Source organism: Trichechus manatus, unplaced genomic scaffold (assembly GCF_000243295.1).
Source record: "Trichechus manatus latirostris isolate Lorelei unplaced genomic scaffold, TriManLat1.0 scaffold00001, whole genome shotgun sequence".
In the NCBI taxonomy this organism is placed as follows: Eukaryota; Metazoa; Chordata; class Mammalia; order Sirenia; family Trichechidae; genus Trichechus; species Trichechus manatus.
In genome coordinates, this window is record NW_004443937.1 from 40,314,336 (window position 1) to 40,333,500 (window position 19,165).

Genomic DNA, 19,165 nt, shown 5'->3' on the forward strand with positions numbered 1-19,165 from the left:
AAAGTTCTACAGTCTTGCTACTCCAGGTGTGATCTGCCAACCAGCAACCTGGGCATCACCTGGGCACTGGTTAAAAATGCAGAAATCCAGGCCCTACCCCAGACCTGTTGAATCAGAACCTGCATTGTCACAAGATCCCCAGATAATTCCTATGCCCAGTAAAGGTTGAGAAGCACTGATTTAAAGTGTGGAATAACATAACTACCCTTGGGATAGTTAGCATATTCCCTCAATTATCCTTTTTTTAATGCAATGTAGTGGTTCCTTCTGAAAGAGGGCAAGAGACAGAGATTGACTGATTAACTGATTGATTGATTGATATTATTGGACCCAAGAAGCCTGCCTTTGCAGCCTAGGGTGGAGTAAAAGCTTCTTGTTGATTATTTGGTCTTGTGAGTAAAATCAAAGTCGTGGTGGGGGGAAGGAAAGGGAATAGTAACAGGAAGATTGTGGAGCCACAGAATTTTACCACTGGAAGGTTGAAAATTTCAATTATACATCAATACAGAAGTGGCTGAATACATTATGACATAACTATACAAGAGAACACAATGAAGGCATTAAAGAGAAGAAGGCCGCTCTTCACTACCAACATGGAGATAAACTTAGCTTTCAAAAAACGGAAGGGCAGCCGAGCATGTGGACTCGGTGCTAGTTTACATGAGGAGAAATACATATGCGTGCATAGCACGGGACGTCTCGGAAAGACGCAGGAACTGGTAAGGATGGTCTCCTCTGGGAGAGGACCTGGGGCATCTGGGACGGAAGTGGAGGAAGACTCACTTTCCAGTGGGCACCTTTTAGCACCTTCTGAATTATGTAACTATATTACACAATCAAATTTTTTTTTAATCTGAGCACTGCAGAATTCCTTAAAGGGGATAGGGTCCAGTTGCCAAGGTAATGGAGGAACTCTTTCTTCATTTTCTCTGACAGATGGTCGTCTGACTGCGTTCAAACACTTTCTGTGACGGGTTCAGAGCTGACAAGTCAAGGAACTACAATTCATTCTGCGACTGAGCCCAAGTCCCTGTTTCCTAGGATCCGCTTCCTTGCCCCACTGGTGGGAGTTCTCCCTCTGCAGTACACAGGAAGCCCCTTCCTCTTCTTGCTTGTAAAACACGTGCAGAAGGCTACTGTGGTTTCCCTTCACTGGGTCACAAACCAACGCAAGCAGGGGCAGGCAGGTAATGTAAATGAGTCACGCAGGCCTCCAAAAACCAAACCTGTGGCCGTCGAGTCAATTCTGACCCACAGCGACCCCATAGGACAGAGTAGAACCACCCCATAGGGGTTCCAAGGCTGTAATCTTTATAGAAGCAGACTGTCACATCTTTCTCCCACGGAGCAGCTGATGGGTTCGAACTGCCAACCTCTCAGTTAGCAGCCAAGCTCTTAATCATTGTGCCACCAGGGCTCCTTCAAGCAGCCCTACTCAAGACAAAACAAAGAGTGCAGAGCTTCACCCCTCAGCCTGGAGACAAGGATACAGTGAGAAGCGGCGAGGACTGCGGCCACCAGGGGACGGACACGGGCAGCGACTGTTGTGTTTCCAAGAAACACCACCACGGGGCAAAGAGGACTGGACGCTGCCATCTCTTCAGGGATGTTTAAAGCTAAAAATTTCATTTTCAAGACCTCAATTTTAAAAAGTTGGCAACTAAATTAATGTTTTTTTAAACACTGGGAAGACCAAAACAACAGCAACAAAAATACATCTGCAGCTGGATGGGGCCTGCAGGCCACCAGTTTAGAATCTGTCCTGTCACCTTTTCTCCAGGGTATGACGAGAACCTCTCTTTGGGATGTACTCTGGCTGGAGCTGCTGGTAAGCAAAAAATAAAGACAACTCTTAAAAAAAAAAACAAAAAAAACCCACTCTATCAGTTATATTTTGATTTGGTTTGACGATTTACTTATCCATCTATCACTCTAAAAGGTGCTGGGTAATTGATTTGCCAGTAACCCTGTTTCCATAAGGACTAAAACAACCACAGTCTCTCTCTCTCTCTCAATCTGTTTGTGTTGTTTCTGAAGACTTTTGTCATTTATTATTATTAGAAAGTCTTGGTGGAAGGATCTGCAAGGTATCTCTGATGGACAGTTTTTCACAGAAGAATATATGTATACATAGTCCATTATATCTCTGATGTTTATTTGCAAAACATAGTTCTCATTTTCCAACCAGCTTTCAGTGGAAAGAGTGTCACAGAAAAAATACAAATTTTCCACCATTCTACCCTGTGAGAACCTAACCTAAAGAGGCTATCAGGCTATAAAAAAAGAAATTGAGGGATAAATTTCACACTTAAAAGTGACTCTTCTAGCAGGAGGTTTGGGCACACCCAGCCAGGTTAAGGAGAAGTAGCTTTACACACATCTTAACAGCAGCCTTAATCGCCAGTCTTCACTACTCTTTGCTTACCACCCAGTACCCACTGAGTAATCACAGCCAGCATGTCCCTTCTAACTTGTCATTCTGTTTGTTATCACCCTGTGTCCTCTGTAGTGCTCTGGACTCTGACAGTGTGGCGGCTAAAGCAACAAGCAATTGAAAAATAACTCTTCTGGTTGAATCACGACCTGCAGTTGTTGAGAACTTATGTGAGGACCCCATAATACTTGAGGAAGGTTGATGGGGCGGGGGGGGGGTGGCGAGGCGGGTCCCACTACTAACGCTGGATGCAGAAGAGCAGCTAAAGGAAAACTGTACTTACTGGAAAAGGTGCTAACATTTATCTTCCCCTCTTCGACACATGGACTCAGTTTCTGCATTTGCTTACGCTTTCTATTCTGCTTAAGCAACATAAAAACAGATTAGGAAACTCAAGATCCTGTGGCTCCTACAAAATATGCACACACTGATTACCGACCAACACTAAAGCCAATACAACACACAGCTCTTAACAGAGCCTCAGAATCAAGAACCACCACGATAAAACAATTACACTGCGTGGCTGAGGAAACAGACATTTAATTAGAGTTGTAATTTATGTGAGTAAATACAATCATTTTGAAATTCTAAATAAATAGGCGTGTCATTAAATATAAAGCATCCAGAAATGATTTAGAAACCTGTAGAATGCATCTACGTTGGCAAATTTGATATATTCACAGAGTTTACCCTGGAGAAAAAAAAAAAATCACCAGACCATTTTACAGCTCAACTGTTGGTTAACTTCCAAGTGAAAACACTTGATTTGGCAGGTATTTTGTGTAGGAAGTGAATTTTTTACTTGCTATAGCCATGCCAAACTTTGTTTTCAGTTGTTAAGACACTGGTATATCTTTACATCTTTTCTACTCATTAATTTCAGGAGATTATTTGTACACGTCTTAGCCTCTTCTGATTTTTTAAACACCTTGGAAATGTTGTATCTATGTAAATTAGATGGGCAATTATGATGTCACCACGCAATTATATGTACCTACTTGCAGTGGGATGCTTGTGAGGGCACCATTATCCAAATTGGCCCATTTATCAGTCCTTCTAGATCGTTCAAGGTAGGAGCCAGGCAGACGGGCTCCAGTGCTGGGGGAGAGCATCATATAACGTTGGGGAAACCACAAAAGCACAACTTCCTATGTTTGCATTTCCTCATCTGTTAAATGAAGGGAGAAGACGTGGATCCTAATGAGGCTGCTGCAAAACCTCCATTAAAGAATGAGAAAACAGTAACGAACATGACTAAGGTTTAAAAACCCCTTGTGGCTGAGTCAATTCTGACTCATGGCGACACTATAGGACAGAGTAGCACGGCCCCATAGGGTTTCCAAGGCTGTATTCTTTACAGGAGCAGACTATCACATCTTTCTCCTGTCAAATGGCCGGTGAGTTCAAACTGCCGACCTTTAGGTTAGCAGCTGACTGCTTTAACTACTGTGCCACCAGGGCTCCTAAATAAGGTTTACCTACTGTTACTGTGGAAGGAAGAGAGGAAGAAAGACAAAGTAGAGATGTGTAACTCATTAAAAAAAATATATATATATATAGTCTGTCACACAAAGCACATTATTGAAAAAAAAAAAAAAAAGTTGGGCAACCAAGAAGTAATTAAAAGTAGTTTGAGTAATTTAAACCTTTATTCTCTCTTGAAGAAATGCCAGTGGGTAAAATACATTCCTAAATCCACTAGAGAATCTCCTAAAGCCCCTCTCTGTCCATCTCTGCCACTTTTATCATCCTCCACCCAGAGGACAGCCTGACTCCTCCATCAAAGTCACCAAGCTGAGCTCTCAGAAAGCTCTCATTAAACAATGCACACATGACAAGTACTGTCGGCTCAGTCTGATTTTACAACGTTGGTAACTAATCTAAGACCCCACATTAGTGAGCATTTTGCCATCCCTTGGAATGGCATAGATGAGGCAGTAGCCAAGATCTCTTCTCTCCTTTGTATAAGCCAATGACAATGGACAAATACCAGAATCTCTGAGTGCTCCACAATACTTAGGCCATAAGTGTTTAAATAACTGACTAATGCACGAAATCAAAAGGCTGACTTGGGTTTCAGGTTTCTGTGGGTTGCAGGACATCCCAGGGCCAAAGACTGAAACTCTTACCTGAACAGCTATCTCCAGAGTTTGGGCCACTGAAGCAAGAGGGGTGACCAAGACAAGTATGTTTGGATCGTGCAAATAACGGGTCAGCAACTCACGCCTCCCAAAGACAGCATAAAGATGTGCATGAGAGGTAAAGGTCAGATGTCTCTCCGCTCCCAAGAAGCTTACCACGTGAATCATACAAAGAAATCCTTACCTTGGGAAACACAGCTTTTGGGAACACATCAATACCTCTTCTTTTTATTAATACTTTTTCTAATCGATTTTTCACTGGAATGACTTATTCACAGAAGTAACATATCCTGAAATTATTCTACTTTTTAGTATTACCTTTGAAGTTTCATATTTTATGTAAAGTTGCTTTTTTTTTTTTTGTTCCTAGTTGACTTAAGAATCTACAAGATCGACCTCCAGGTTTGAAACTCGATTTCACAGCTCTGATTCCAACTAAATGTCTTCTTCAGCTTTCTAGATGCCATCTCAGCAGTCGGATCCCCACTGACTCAGGAGCATGTTCACATAGCCAGAGAAGGATTGATACGATGCTAATGAAGTTTAAGCTTCAGGGCCCCTACTTGCACGGGTCCCTGTGAATGCTGGGAGTCACGGGAATCAGTGGACTAGGTGAGAGGGGCCACCAAAAAGCATTTCTGATAAGGAGATCTCGGAAGGAAGGGAACCACATCACTGAGCTGAATCACCACCTTTGTGCCTAATTTTGGATTCATAATCTTGGATTCCTTTTCTTAAAGAGGACCCCACAAATTGTATGAGCTTCCGACTCAACCAAAGCTGAGCCTGTTCTGACATGTGAAACTACTTCCTTAGTTTGTATTCTTCATTGTTCAGGTTTTCAATCTATAAGGGAACTCCTGATCTTAAAAGTAAAAAAATAAAAAGGGGGGGGTGAACAGTGATTTTTAAATGCACGCTTTTAAGAATGCTGATTTTATCACGTATTTTCCAATACCAAAATAAAATAAAACCTGCAGAACTTCTTGCTCTTAGGCATTTCTCTGCAACTTCACGCTTTCAGATGGATGGGACATCTGGTTTCTGAGAGGAAGGGCTGTGTATTATTACTGCTACCCAAATATCAGATCTGAGTGGATTTTTCAGGTTTAGACCAGTGAACATAAAAAGCAAACATTTCTCACATGACTGATACGTTTGCCTTTAACAAAACAACTCTGGCCAAAATTGCTAGGAAACAGATCAGCGGCCCCACTGGACTCTGAAGCAATGTAATTAGGTAGTCCAACACTACAGTTTGTCAAAAAATTCTGACAACTTAATAACCAGATTTTGTCATCAGGAAGACATTGAAAAATGATACTGCATTTGTTCCAGCATTAAAATGCCATTTTCTGAGTTTTTTGGTGTGTTTTTTTTTTTCTTTCTATAAAAATAAAAAATTCTATCAGGGATGCATTCCATTGGTCTGGATAGTGTTTAAATGAGTCTGTTCCACTTGAGAAATGGTATGAAGAAATGTATTTTTATTTAAAATTTAAGAAAGAATTCTTCTTAGGACCACCTGCTTGATTTTAACCATTAAACTCCCTATGTGTTAAGATGAAAAATATAAAAGAGAATGCTAATAACAATACTAGCTAACATTTACTGAGCGTTTAGCTCATGCCAGGCATTGCATTAAGTTCTCTGTTAGTGGGCACCACCCAACACCCATCAGTGAGAGATGCTATTTGTTAACCTCATTTTAAGACGAGGGAAGAAGGCTTACTTGCACAGCTGAGGAACGTACTTCCACACCCAACAGACTCGCCCCCATATTCTTAGCCACTCTGACATGCTGCTGAGAAGCTGGAGTTTAGCTTGGTTTTGATGAGGGTGCATTAGGGGTCTTGGGGGTGTGAGGTGCTCCTTTCTAAAAACCTTTACATATTTGGCCTTGCAGAAGAGGATAATACAATGTGTGGTCCAACCTATAAGGCAAGGCCCTCTGTATGTCATGACTCTGACAGCGACAACGTTAGGGTTATAGAGTCTTCACACAGACGTGCAATTAAATACAAAAAGCTAGAAATATTAAGATATAGCCCTAGGTTTAAAAACACTTTAGCTTCCATTTAATTAGTCAATTATAAGCAGCTATCCACTAGCATGTACAAGAATAAACCTCAGGGAGTACATTCCCACAATGACCTTTAGAACCCTAATAATCCAAAAATCTTACAGTTTTATCTATTAGGATATAAATGAGTTACCTCATGTAAATCACTGTCAAATTTGCACAAGCAAATTGTGTGACTGAACCAGTAATAATTAAATGCTACCAATTCTTTTTCCCAAACACTTAAAAGTATCCAAGACTACTTAAACGCCTAGTCAGCCAACCCATCATTATATTTGCAAGGCACTTTAGAGTTTCCAAAGTATTTTCCCATCCTATTATTTCATTTCATACCCATGAGCCTACATTATTCAAAAAAAAAAAAAAAATTCCAAATTTCACAAATATACTGTCAACCAAAAGAAGCCACACACAAAGGAGTCCATCCAGTGTGATTCCATTTATATAAAATTCAAAAATCTGGCAAAACCAATCTATGATGGTGGCCTGGGCTGGGAGGGGGGTAGTCACTAGAAGATAGCATGATCACTTTGTGAAAATTCCTCAAGCTATATACTTTCCCACTGCCGTCGAGTCAATTCCGACTCATAGTGACCCTATAGGACAGAGCAGAACTGTCCCCTGAGGGTTTCCAAGGCTGTAAATCTTTATGGAAGCAGATTGCCACATCTTTCTCCTGCAGAGCGGCTGGGAGGTTTGAACCGCCGACCTTCTGGTTAGCGGCCACACGCTTTAATCACTGCGCCACCAGTACTCCTTGCTATACGCTTAGGATATGCAAATGTATAAAGCCTGTAAGTATGTTACACTTCTATAAAAAGCTGACATAAACTGAGTGAAATAACACACTAAGGGACAAATATTGGATGATCCCAGTTATATGAATTATCTAGAATAGGCAAACAGATAAAGACAAAAGTTGATCAGCAGTTACCAGGGACTGAGGAGAGGGGCGAATGGGGAGTTAGTGCTGGGGGTACTGAGTTTCTGTTTGATGGATGAAAACTTTTGGTAATCAATCAATAGTGGTGATGTAACACAACACACAACATGGCAAATGGTATTAATGTCATTGAATTGTACCCTTAAAAATGTTTAAAATGGCAAACTTTTTGTTATAGATATTTTGCCACAATAAAACTGAAAAAAGTTGACATAAAACAATCATTTCCTTCCTTCAGCAGTTGGCTAGCTAGACCAAGAAGAAAATATACACCAGGCAAGAGGCTGGGCAGTGCGAAAACACTGAAAAGTTTGCCTTTGCAAACCACAGAGCTGCTGAAGGTCTTACCAGCATTCCTCTCCCTCGCGGTGTCAAACAATTTATACAGCAATTCGCTACATTAATTCCTGTAATCAAAGTGTAAGGTTTGTAGTCAATCATAACTGTGGCCTACAAATTCCAGAAAACGTTCGCTGGGATTGGTACTCAAAGTAGATAAAAACCCAGTGACTCAGCACAGCAATGACAGCAAGACTTTTCTCTTTTCCTTCTCTTTTTATGTCTCTTGGCCAATTATCTCCTGTAACAAATAAAGAAACAAACGCACGCTGTGAAAATACCAACATGTGTCTCTACAAGAAGGATGAAACAGGATTTTGTGTGGTCATAACCTTGTCTTAGTCATCTAGTGCTGCTATAACAGAAACCCCTCAAGTGGACGGCTTTAACAAAGACAAATCTATTCTCTCGCAGTTTAGAAGGCTAGAAGTCAGAATTTAGGGTGCCAGCTCCAGGGGAAGGTTTTCTCTCTCTGTCGGCTCTGGGGGAAGGTCCTTGTCATCAATCTTCCCTGGTCGAGAAGCTTCTCAGCGCAGAAAAGGACCAAAGGACAAGCCATGCTCCCGGCTTTGCTTTCTTCGTGGTGGGAGGTCCCCATGTCTCTCTGCTCGCTTCTCTCTTCTACATCTCAAAAGAGACTGATTTAAGACACAACCTAATCTTGTAGACTGAGTTCTGCCTCATTAACATAACTGTCTCTAATCCTGCCTCATTAACTTCATAGGTAGGATTTACAACACATAGGACAATCACATCAGATGACAAAGTGGTGGACAATCACACAATACTGGGAATCATGGTCTAGACAAGCCAACACACATTTTTGGGGGACACAATTCAATTCATGACAAACTTGTTCACTGCAATTAGGAAAAGATGTTACAACCGACCTTTAGGAACCAGTGTTCCTTCTGTTACTTCTGGGAAGCACCTGACCAAACAAAGACATTGTGGGGCTAAGAAAAAAATCCTGCAGAATCAGAAAGCTGAAGGGACCTCGAGATGTCACCTGAACTGTCACACGCACAACACCTCAAGTTTTGTTTAATTCCACCATCACAGGCTGCTCTTACATTCCCTGGGTTCCCTGGCTTGCTCTGCCTGAATAGAGACCGACTCAAAGACCAAAAAACTCTACCAAGTGTTCTAGCTAGCGAGCCCCCGAATCCTGCCAAATCGGGCCCACTTAAAACTGCAGTAACTTGTTCTCTTTTCTTTCCTAATTACTACTCTCAGAAAAAATCTCTTTCACAATTTTTCCTGCCCCTTAGAAAAAAAATGGTTCAGGAGTAGGTTCAGGTACTATTTTTGGTACATGAAATAAATATTCTATTTACTCTATTACATTTCTGTTCTATAATTGTATGGTTAGACGGCTGCTGCTATTGGTTCTGGCTGCTTTAGGTGCTATGTCCACGCCTACAAGAGCATTCAGTGAAGACCAACCCTGTGGCTACATGCTGCAGAGTTACACGAACTGGATACAATGAAGGCAGAACCGCTTCCTCTGAAGTGTAACCATTAACTGGAAAGAAAAGCCTGTCATCTACAAAGAACCAGATGAACCGCAATCCTGGGTGAAACAGGTGGCAACCTAGGGAGGAAGATTTCAGGGGCACTCTCCCCACTCTGAGCAATTAAATTCTCTTCCTATGAGACAAAACACGTTATTCCAAAATTAAAGATAAGGTTTGAAATGCACATTCTCCCAGATAAAACAACACAATTCTTCCAAAACTTCAAATATTCACATACCTCTTCCATGATTTTTATAATATCTGCCAACCAATGGTCTATCATTAATACAGTATTTTTCTATAAATCAACTCAATTTTGCAAACCTAAGTTAATTTTTTGAAAAAGACAATTTTCTATCAGCGATGAATACCACCCTGCCACAAACAGAAGGAAACTGAAAAAAGAAATAAATGTGAATAACCAAAACAAGTGCTCACTCACATACCACGTAAAACTCATCTCATGCGCCACATGAAATACGGTCATACATCATTGGTTTAAATTCATGTTAAAGAGTAAACGACTTATATGAGAATCCTCAACACCCCTTTGCCCTCTGATTAAAGGGTAGAAACCAGCTGACCCCCAACTCATGGCAACTGCATGCGTGTCAGAGTAGAACTGTGCTCCTTAGAGTTTTCAACAGCTGATTTTTCCAAACTAGATCACCAAGCCTTTCTTCCCAGGCGCCTCTGATGGACCTTTCAGTTAACAGCCAAGTGTATGTGTGAACTGTTTGCACCACCCAGGGACTCTGGGTAAAGGATAAGGGCCCACCGAAAAGAGGTAGGCAGGGCACAGAGAACCTGAAGGAACGTGTGAAGGCTGGGTGCTTGGTGTGGGGAAGAAGGGCGGATGTCATAAGCTCTGAGAAGAAGTAAGGGTACAAAAGAGCTGGCTGTGGTCTACTTCACAATTACTTCTATCTGGGCTGTCTCTGAATATGTGTCACAGAGTGAGCTGTAGTGTTTGAGTTGAAGGTTCTTCCTCCATGTCTCTGCACCATCTCTTTTAGATATACACTTCAGAGCTCACAAATTACCCATCACAAAGAAATCGTGTTATGTTAATAGGTCTCTTCATTGTGCCTGATGGTGCAGGACAAATACCAGTCCCTGGGCTGAAACCAAATTTCTGCAATACTAGCCGGGGTTCCCAATGGGAGGAGACACATTACAAAGAGGTCACCTCAATAACTTCTGGGGTAAGCTTCTGATTTCTGCTACCTCTTGCTACACTCACCACAAAGCGTCGGAAATTCTAGCTTCCCCTCGATACCTTTCTCTACAACAAGATTCTCAATTATCTGATGATCTTTCGATTGTTTTTAACACCTAGCTCTCAACAAAACACAAGCAAGTGCCCAATGTATAGAAAAAGCAAGTGAGTGAAAAGGAATGAATCAACTGTGAATGAATAAATGAATGGAAAAAAACAGATGAGCTTTGTGGAAAGGAGCACCTACATGACTAAGGCAAGTGGCTGCCTGCCCTCAAATATCCTAACCTTGTCCAGAGCTGTCAGAGAACACAGCACAAATCCCATCAGTTTCCCTCTGCCTTTTCAGAGAAGTCATAGGCTCTCCTCCCCCTGACCTGGCTAGACAAAGGTTTGCTGCGCACTCTCCCTTAAAGTGCCGCCTTCTTACAAACTGTGCAATCCTTGGCCAAGCTGCTTAACCTCTCTGAACTTCAATTCCCTCATCTGTTAAATACTGAAGAAGAACATCTGTCCCATGGGCTATGGTAAAGATTAAGTAAAATAAACCAAGAAAAATGATTACCACATTGCCTGGAGTATATCATAATCTCAAGAAGCTGGCTATATTTTTGGTCCAGATGACACTATCATAATAAATATCAATGGAACAGTGATTCCATGGTGTTATAGCATAACACCCTCATGCTTTCAGTCCGCTGTCCTCATATCTTCCTGTTTGCCAGTATCCAAATTTTTCATGTTTAGAGAGAGACTGGGAGCCCCTGAGTGGTGCAGATGGTTAATGCACTTGGCTGCTAACCAAGCATGTGCGTCCACCCAGAGACACCTCAAAAAAAGAGGCCTGGTGATCTACTTCTGAAAAATCAGCCATCGAAAACCTTGTGGAGCACAGTTCTACTCTGACACACATGGGGTCGCCATGAGTCAGAATCGACTTGATGCCAACTGGACTAGCAGAGAGAACGGAGCAGGTTAGCAGGTCCCAGAGACATTAACCGGCACAGCATCACATGCAGCCCAATTCATAAACGTATCTTCAAGATGCATCCTGGGCTGATGAAGACCACAATTCACTCCCACTTTGAAGCCCCCTATTTTTTCACTTCTTTCTCCCTCTGAATCTCCGATCCTCGCGATACCAAGAGAGCTTCCCTCGTTTCTTAATCAGAAGGATGAGCACCTGCAGCCACAGGGGGGCAAGTTTGTGATCTAACATCTTTAATATTTATTGAAACAGCAAATACCCTCCCGGTGCCTCTGCCCAGGAGATGGTAAACTTCTCTGACATCTCAGCTGTTGCCCCTCCAAGCAGATTCACACAGCTTTCAGCTAACACCCCCCTGGGAAGGCATCTAACCATGTTTACAATCACTCACTATGACTGGCTCTATACAAACAGGGCCTTTAGTGCCAAACTGAATGGCCCGTAGACCTCTAGCCCAAGACAGCTGGAAGGTACAGACACATTAAATAAGACAGGGGCAGGAAATTCGCATTTGCTTCCTTGAGATGAAAAGACTGAAGCAGACCTGCTAGAGAGTCCTCCAGAGCTCCAGGGTGGGATGGCCCACAGCAAGGAGAGCCTCATAAAAATCTGAGGGGCTTCAGGGTTGGCAAACCTGCCAGAACAGCTTCTGCAGATGTCTGCAAGCAAGTAAATCAGCAAGGAAAAATATGGCCTGTTTTGCAGGGGAATGGTCATGAACCACAAGGGCCAGCATGGACAGGAAGTGCCAGGGCAAGCTGGTGAACCTCTGAGCTAGTGCAAGCCTACAGTGATCACGCAGCTCTCCGTGGAAGACTCTTCCCTAAAGCACTTGTCCAGTGGCGCTCATCTCAATGTAGAGTCCTACTAGGGTGGGCGGAGGGAGGGGACTCCCGCCATGGCCTCCAGCCCTCAGAATGCACTATCATGATCATTCTGTGTTTAAACAACAGGAAATCACATTTCGTCAAAATGCATTTAGACACAGCACCTCATCGGAAGTGAACCGAGGAACTCTGGAAAGGGCAGCCCGCTTCCCACTGACAGGGCTCCACTGAGAAATGAACCACGGCTCTGAGCCAAATGAGAAAACACAACGGGTGACTTCTAGCTCGGCATCCAGTCTTCGTTTTCCCAATTCCTCAGTTCTCAGTTCAAGTATAAACAGACTTTTTTTTTCCCCACTGAAGTAGGAAAAGGATTGAGTAGGCAGGGCGTTTTCTTCTTTTTTTAAATTTTTTTTTCCCATACAAAAATTTATACACACATTGTTATGTGACCCTAATTGCTCTCCCCATACTGTGACAGCACACTCCTCCTTTCCACCCGATTCCCATGTCCATTCAACGAGCTCCTAACCCTCTCTGCCTTCCCATCTCACCTCCAGACGGAAGCTGCCCGTTTAGTCTCTTGTATTTACTTGAGCTAAGAGGCACACTCCTCACAAGTATCACTTTATGTCCCACAGTCCAGCGCAACCCCTGGCTGAAGAGTTGGCCTCGGAAACTGTTTTAGTTCTGGGCTGAGAAGAGAATCCAGGGGCCGTGCTTTCTGGGGTTCCTCCAGTCTCAGGCCATTAAGTCTGGTCTTCTTACTAGATTTGAGTTCTGCACCCCACCTTTCTCCTGCTCCATCCAGGACTCTCTGTTGTGTTCCCTGTCAGGGCGGTCATTGGTGGTAGCCAGGCACCATCTAGTTCTTCTGGTCTCAGTCTGACGAAGTCTCTGGTTTATGTGGCCCTTTCTGTCTCTTGGGCTAATACTTTCCTTGTGTCTTTGGTGTTCTTCATTCTCCTTTACTCCAGGTGGTTCGGACCAATTGCTGCACCTTAGATGGCCACTTGCAAGCTTTTAAGACCCCAGACGCCACTCACCAAAGTAGGATGCAGAACATTTTCTTAATAAGCTTTGTGATGCCAATTGAACTAGATATCCCCTGAAAGCATGGTCCCCAGACCCAGCAGGGCGTTTTCTGAGTTCTATGTAGCATATGTTCATCAGCTTTCCTTCTGTACCATTTATGGATTCACGCTGGAGAAGGGTTAAGCTGGAGCAAAGCAATCTGGCATGCTTGTGTTTGCCTTTATCAGGAGAGGCAAGTGTGGTCTGGAGGAGCCACCCTGACCTGAGCAGAAAAGAAGCTTCCTGGACCCGCCGAGGGGGTGCTGATTGTTTGCCTTATAGGAATGCTCAAGCTGAGCCACCCTCCTTGCAAAGCAGCAAATGAGCTTCCTTCAAATGACCCTCAGGAAAATGGTGGTCAGGGGGACAAGGTGGTCATTATCACACACACTAAATTTCTGAGCAACTTCAACTAGCACCTCAGTCTCCCCAAGTCACTCAGCCAGTGTCCACACTGCTACACAGACCTCAGGGTCGGTATTCAAATCCACTTCAGCCTGAGGATCACATTCAACAGCAGATGTGCTTTGCAAATCTTTTTACATCTACTTCATATGCCACAGCCACACCATGGAACACGCGCGGCCCTCCATGATGATGTGGGAAAGAATGTTTAATGCTCACAATATAACGTGAAGTGGAAAAAGCGTACGTACCACTTTATTAAACCATATCTGCATAGAGAGCTACCTCGAAAGACCACAAAATGCCCTCGGTAGTCATCTCTGAGCAGGAGGATTATGGGCAATTTCTATTTTCTCCTGCTCGTCTGGTATTTTTTTCTAAATATTCAAAAATAAAAATGTATTACTTTTGTAACAGGAATCAATTACAAAGTGATTTAAAGATGCAGACTGGCATTTATCAAAGGGTTTTTCATCCACAAAACAGTGAAGCATTTCCATTAAAAGAATTTAACTGACCTGCACCATTGAGAAAAACTATGATATATCTCACATTCAACTTTGTTATTATCACCATCAGTAACTACTTAAGTATCTGTTGTAGGCATCAGAAAAAAAACAAACCCCAAACCCACTGCCATTCAGCGGATTCTGACTCATAGGGATCCTACAGGCATCATATTCAACTAGATAACCCAGAGGGTAACTAAGTTACATCATTGGGACCCTACCAGTGTTTTAATTAGAGAAACTGAAAAGCAGCTTTTACCAGGGTGTTAATCCATCTGCCTGCCCTATACTCTGCCTTCTTGGACTATAGGAGGGTCTTTCCCCATCCTGGGAGTAGGAGTAACTAGGCAGCCACCCAGGTGGATGGACCTTGTGCCCTGGCCACAGCTGACTCCAGCAAGAGTGCGCCCAGGAATTCCAGTTAGTCTCTATCGGCCCCTTGAATGGGGCACAGGGAGCTCCCAGGAACCATGTTGGACCCAGACACCTAGAGAAGCAGAGAAGCCAGTCTGCAGAAAGAAACAGCAGTGAGAGACTGTGGGGCTCCCAGAAGAGTGAACTGCTCTTTAGGATGGAGACACTGGGAGGCGGACATGTTGATCCATTGACCTGTCCCACTCCAGTTAAGTCCTGAGGGTCAACCACTTCTTGGTCCAAGTGCCTCAGGAGGTGCGACCATCCAGCCTGCCCTCAAATCTGTAAGTTGTCCTACGGCCTTGTAGCAAAAACCCCATCCTTTCTTGCTTGGATTACTGTTTGTTCTGTTTGTTTGTAGAAAACAAATGATTCCTAAGACGTAGAAGGTTCAAAACTATGAAAGCATCTCAGGAACTCTCTTCGCCCATTCTTTGTATGGCTAATCCCCTCTTCTGGTCCTTCCTTCAGCTCTCCGCGGAGATGCCATTAACTCAGAGAAACCTCCCCTAACCACCCCATATGAGGAGGAGGGCCCAGTTTGGCCCCCTGCTGTTTCCCAGCCAGGAATGACTGTAACCTTTCATTACACAGGTATTGTTTACCAGTTATGATCTGTCTCCCTCCCTGGGGTGTAAAATTCTCAGCAGGGCCCACCTCACACGGCACATTCCTGGAACATTACAGGAGTTCAGTGATGCTGAAGGCATCAATCGGTCAAGTACACAAGTACATATTCATCCATTTAATATACAAATTGCTGAGCACTTAAAATTTGCAAGACTCGGGCCTTTCTCCAAAAGGAGCTAATGATTCAAAGAAGAAGGTTAGGTACATATGCGAAAGACTGAATATACAAAGGGACCATGGCCGGACCATACATAAAAATCTGCAGCCACCAGACCAGGAAGCAAAACCACAACCTCTGTAACTATCAGCCCAAAGAGGCCAGGACGTGATCAATAACTGACAGCTTTCCTAATCCGCCTGCCCCTTCCAGTTTAGGACCAGGCAGAGAAATGCCAAATACACTCTCTTAACTAGTCGCATAGGATACCCAGCTTCTAGTTAGCCTCCACCTTCCCCAATCTAGTTAGCCTCCAATCAGGGCACCCCTGAAGCCTTCCCTTTTTCCACTATAAAGCTTTCCCACGCTCCAAACCCAGGTGATGGTGGCTGACTCCCTTGCTATAGCAAGCTCTGAGTAAACAGCCTTGGCTTGTTCTCATTTGGGAGGTCATCATTTATTTCAGTGTATGCAAAGACAAGAAACAGCCACACAGCAGACACTGCTGAGGGTCCACCCAACAGCCATCTTCTCTTACCAGTAAAGCTTCAATTGAATTGAGGTGTTCTCCCCCCACAAAGCCATGTGCCCAGGAAAGGAGAGATTATCCCAGCTCAGGGGTAAATTCTGAGCACTTTAAACCTGAGAATAGGTTATAGCTACTCAGCTATCCATCCCTTCAGCCACTAAGGCAGCTGGGCAGGACCAGGGCAGCCAGAGTCTCCTCCCCAACCCACAGCACCCCCCACATGTACACCAGCCACCTCCAGCCATGAGCAGTCTCTTCTGCTTACTCAATGTGCACGCCAAATGTTACCATTTTCTACCACTGCCACGACAAGAACAAGACCGGGAAATACCAGTCAGTCCAAGCCAATTAGCGTAATCACACTCTGCGTGCCAGTGTCTGATTTAGGAAGGGGTGTGTAACTGTAACCCATCTGTCACTTTGTTGTACGTGGTGGCTTGCATGTTGCAATGATTGGGCAAGCTATGCCACTGGTATTTCAAATACCAGCAGGGTCACCCATGGTGGACAGGTTTCAGTGGAGCTTTCAGACTAAGACCAGGAATAAAGGCCTGGCAGTCTTTTTCCCAAAAATTAGCCAACGAAAACCATATGGATCACAACAGAAGTGTCCAAATGGCTTGCTTTGGACACGTCATCAGAAGGGTTGATGGCTAGAGGAGGACATCACGTTTGACGAAGCAGAGGGAGACCATCCGTAAGAGGGAATGCCACAAGAGCCACAGCGATGGACTCCAACATGGCAGTGATGGTGAAGATGATGGAGAGCAGACAACATTTCATTCTGTTGTGCATAAGGCTGCCGTGAGTCAGAGTCAACTTTACGGCAGCTGTCTGTCTGTCTGTCTATCATGCAACTGCAATCAGCCAAACAAGACCTGAGGGGAAGTCTGCTGTGGGATTATGGGAAACGTATGTATACCCAAGCCAAGACTTACTTTTCAAAAGGGACACAAAAGAACAGTCTTTTTTGCCAATGCATGTGACTCCCAAATTGAAGCAGCCATCCTAGAACCGTGAAGGCAAGCGAGCCTGGGAAGGAAGTCAGCACACTGAAGACGCAGAGTGATAAAAGCAAGAAACAGGGACTCTGATGACATTGTTGAACCATGGAATTAACAAACCCTGGAGCTGCCCCCCTCAGGAGGTCTTGCTCCATGAGCTAATTCATTTGCCTTATGCTGGTGGGTTTTATTTTACAGATTTCAAAATGGAAGTTGGTAGAGCAATTCACAAAATAATTAACAGTACTTGGCAATCTGTCAACAGCTTTGTGCTCGAAATCCTCTCCCAGCTGCACAGTGACAACCATCAAAGGCACCCTGGTGGGTCCCCAGTCACTCGGCACCAGGGAAAAGTGGACTGAGGGTGGATCCCAGACATTCAGAGCCAGGATTCTATAATGCCTTCCCGTCAGTCATGACATCCGTGGGGCTCAGCAGGTAGACACGGAGAGGCAGAGAAGCGTTTTTTCTTTTAATTCCCTTATTGTTTAAGCCATTTTGAGTTGGCTTTTTAGTTCTTTGCAGCCAAAAGTATCTTCACTGATAGATCCATCTTTACATAATTAGCAGAAAATTCACGTGGCTCCCTTTGAGCAAAGACTCTGGAGAAAAAGGTGCAAAGATGCATAATTCCGCCCACACTCCCAAAAATCTGTAGGTGATGGGTCTTAAGTGAATTTTTCCTCCAGAAAAGAAGATGACTGAGATGCAGGAGAAGGGCAGCCTGTTGTAGGCATTAAAAAAAAAAAAAAAAAAACCCAAACCCACTGCCATGTGATCATCTGACACTCCCTCCATCCTGAGGGTCATAAAGTGCCCACGAGTGGAGATGCATCACCTGTCTTAATGTTGAATCAGGGGCAGCAGAATTTATTGAGATACCGGTTTTCTTTTTGTTGCCTCTCCTGAGCATATGTTTCTCTTCTTCGTGTCAAGAACCTACACAGAATTTGTGTTCCGTTTGTCACAGGGGCCAGCCCCAAGGGAGAAGATACCTGAGGGCAATTCTAAGCACCACCCAATGCCAGCCTCCACTGAGTTGTTTTCGTTTTTGTTTTTCAGAAGCCTCAATTCAGTGAAGGGAATGTGCTGTATGTTAGCAGGAAGTAAAGGGGGAAGGTAAGTTGGTTTGTTTTGTCTGTGTTTAAAACTGTTTTGTTTCCTTTGCTCCGGAATACTGGAAGAATTGCTGGACTTTCTTGATACTGGAGAGAAGCTGGAGGTGTTCCAGTTCCTCACAATGGTGGAGGCTGGCACCTTGCTCCCTGCCAGAACAGATGGAGAGGGAATAATGGAAAAATAAATACTGGAGTCTAGAAGCCACAGCAAAAGATCCAACCTTCTCTGTGTAAACACAGCAGGGCCAGCCAGCACTGCATGGACAAGGAGCCTCCAAGAGTGACAGACCACACTACAGATCGTAGGTCTTTTCCCGAATGTTCTGTGCTAGGCAGACCTGTAGCACTTTTGCATCGTAGACCCTAGATGAGTATGAACCCCCAAACACCACTCAGATGGACCGTCCCCACATTCACACAAGCACACATGCATGCATGATTAAAATTCACGCATGCAACATTCTATACACTTTTCCAAAATGAAACCTTTAAATCAAAATGCAAACTCAAAATTTAGCTGGCTTGACATGTCATGAGCTCGCACAGGGTACCCACAACTCCCCAGGCCGAGTTCCCACTAGTTATTCAACATGTTCCTGTCAGCGTGCTGCCTGACAAAGGAAGACTAGCTGTAAAATAGACGGTTCCATAGCTGATGAATAGTATTTAGTATTTTCAAAACATTCAAATAAAAAGCAATAACAGACTGCTTTTACTTTAATTCTTGCTATATAATGCTACACCCATTCATGAGAAACTGTATTTCCCACAGTGTGCTTGGAATTAATGAAGATTGAATATAAAGAAAAGACGTGCTGGATATGCATGGCACTT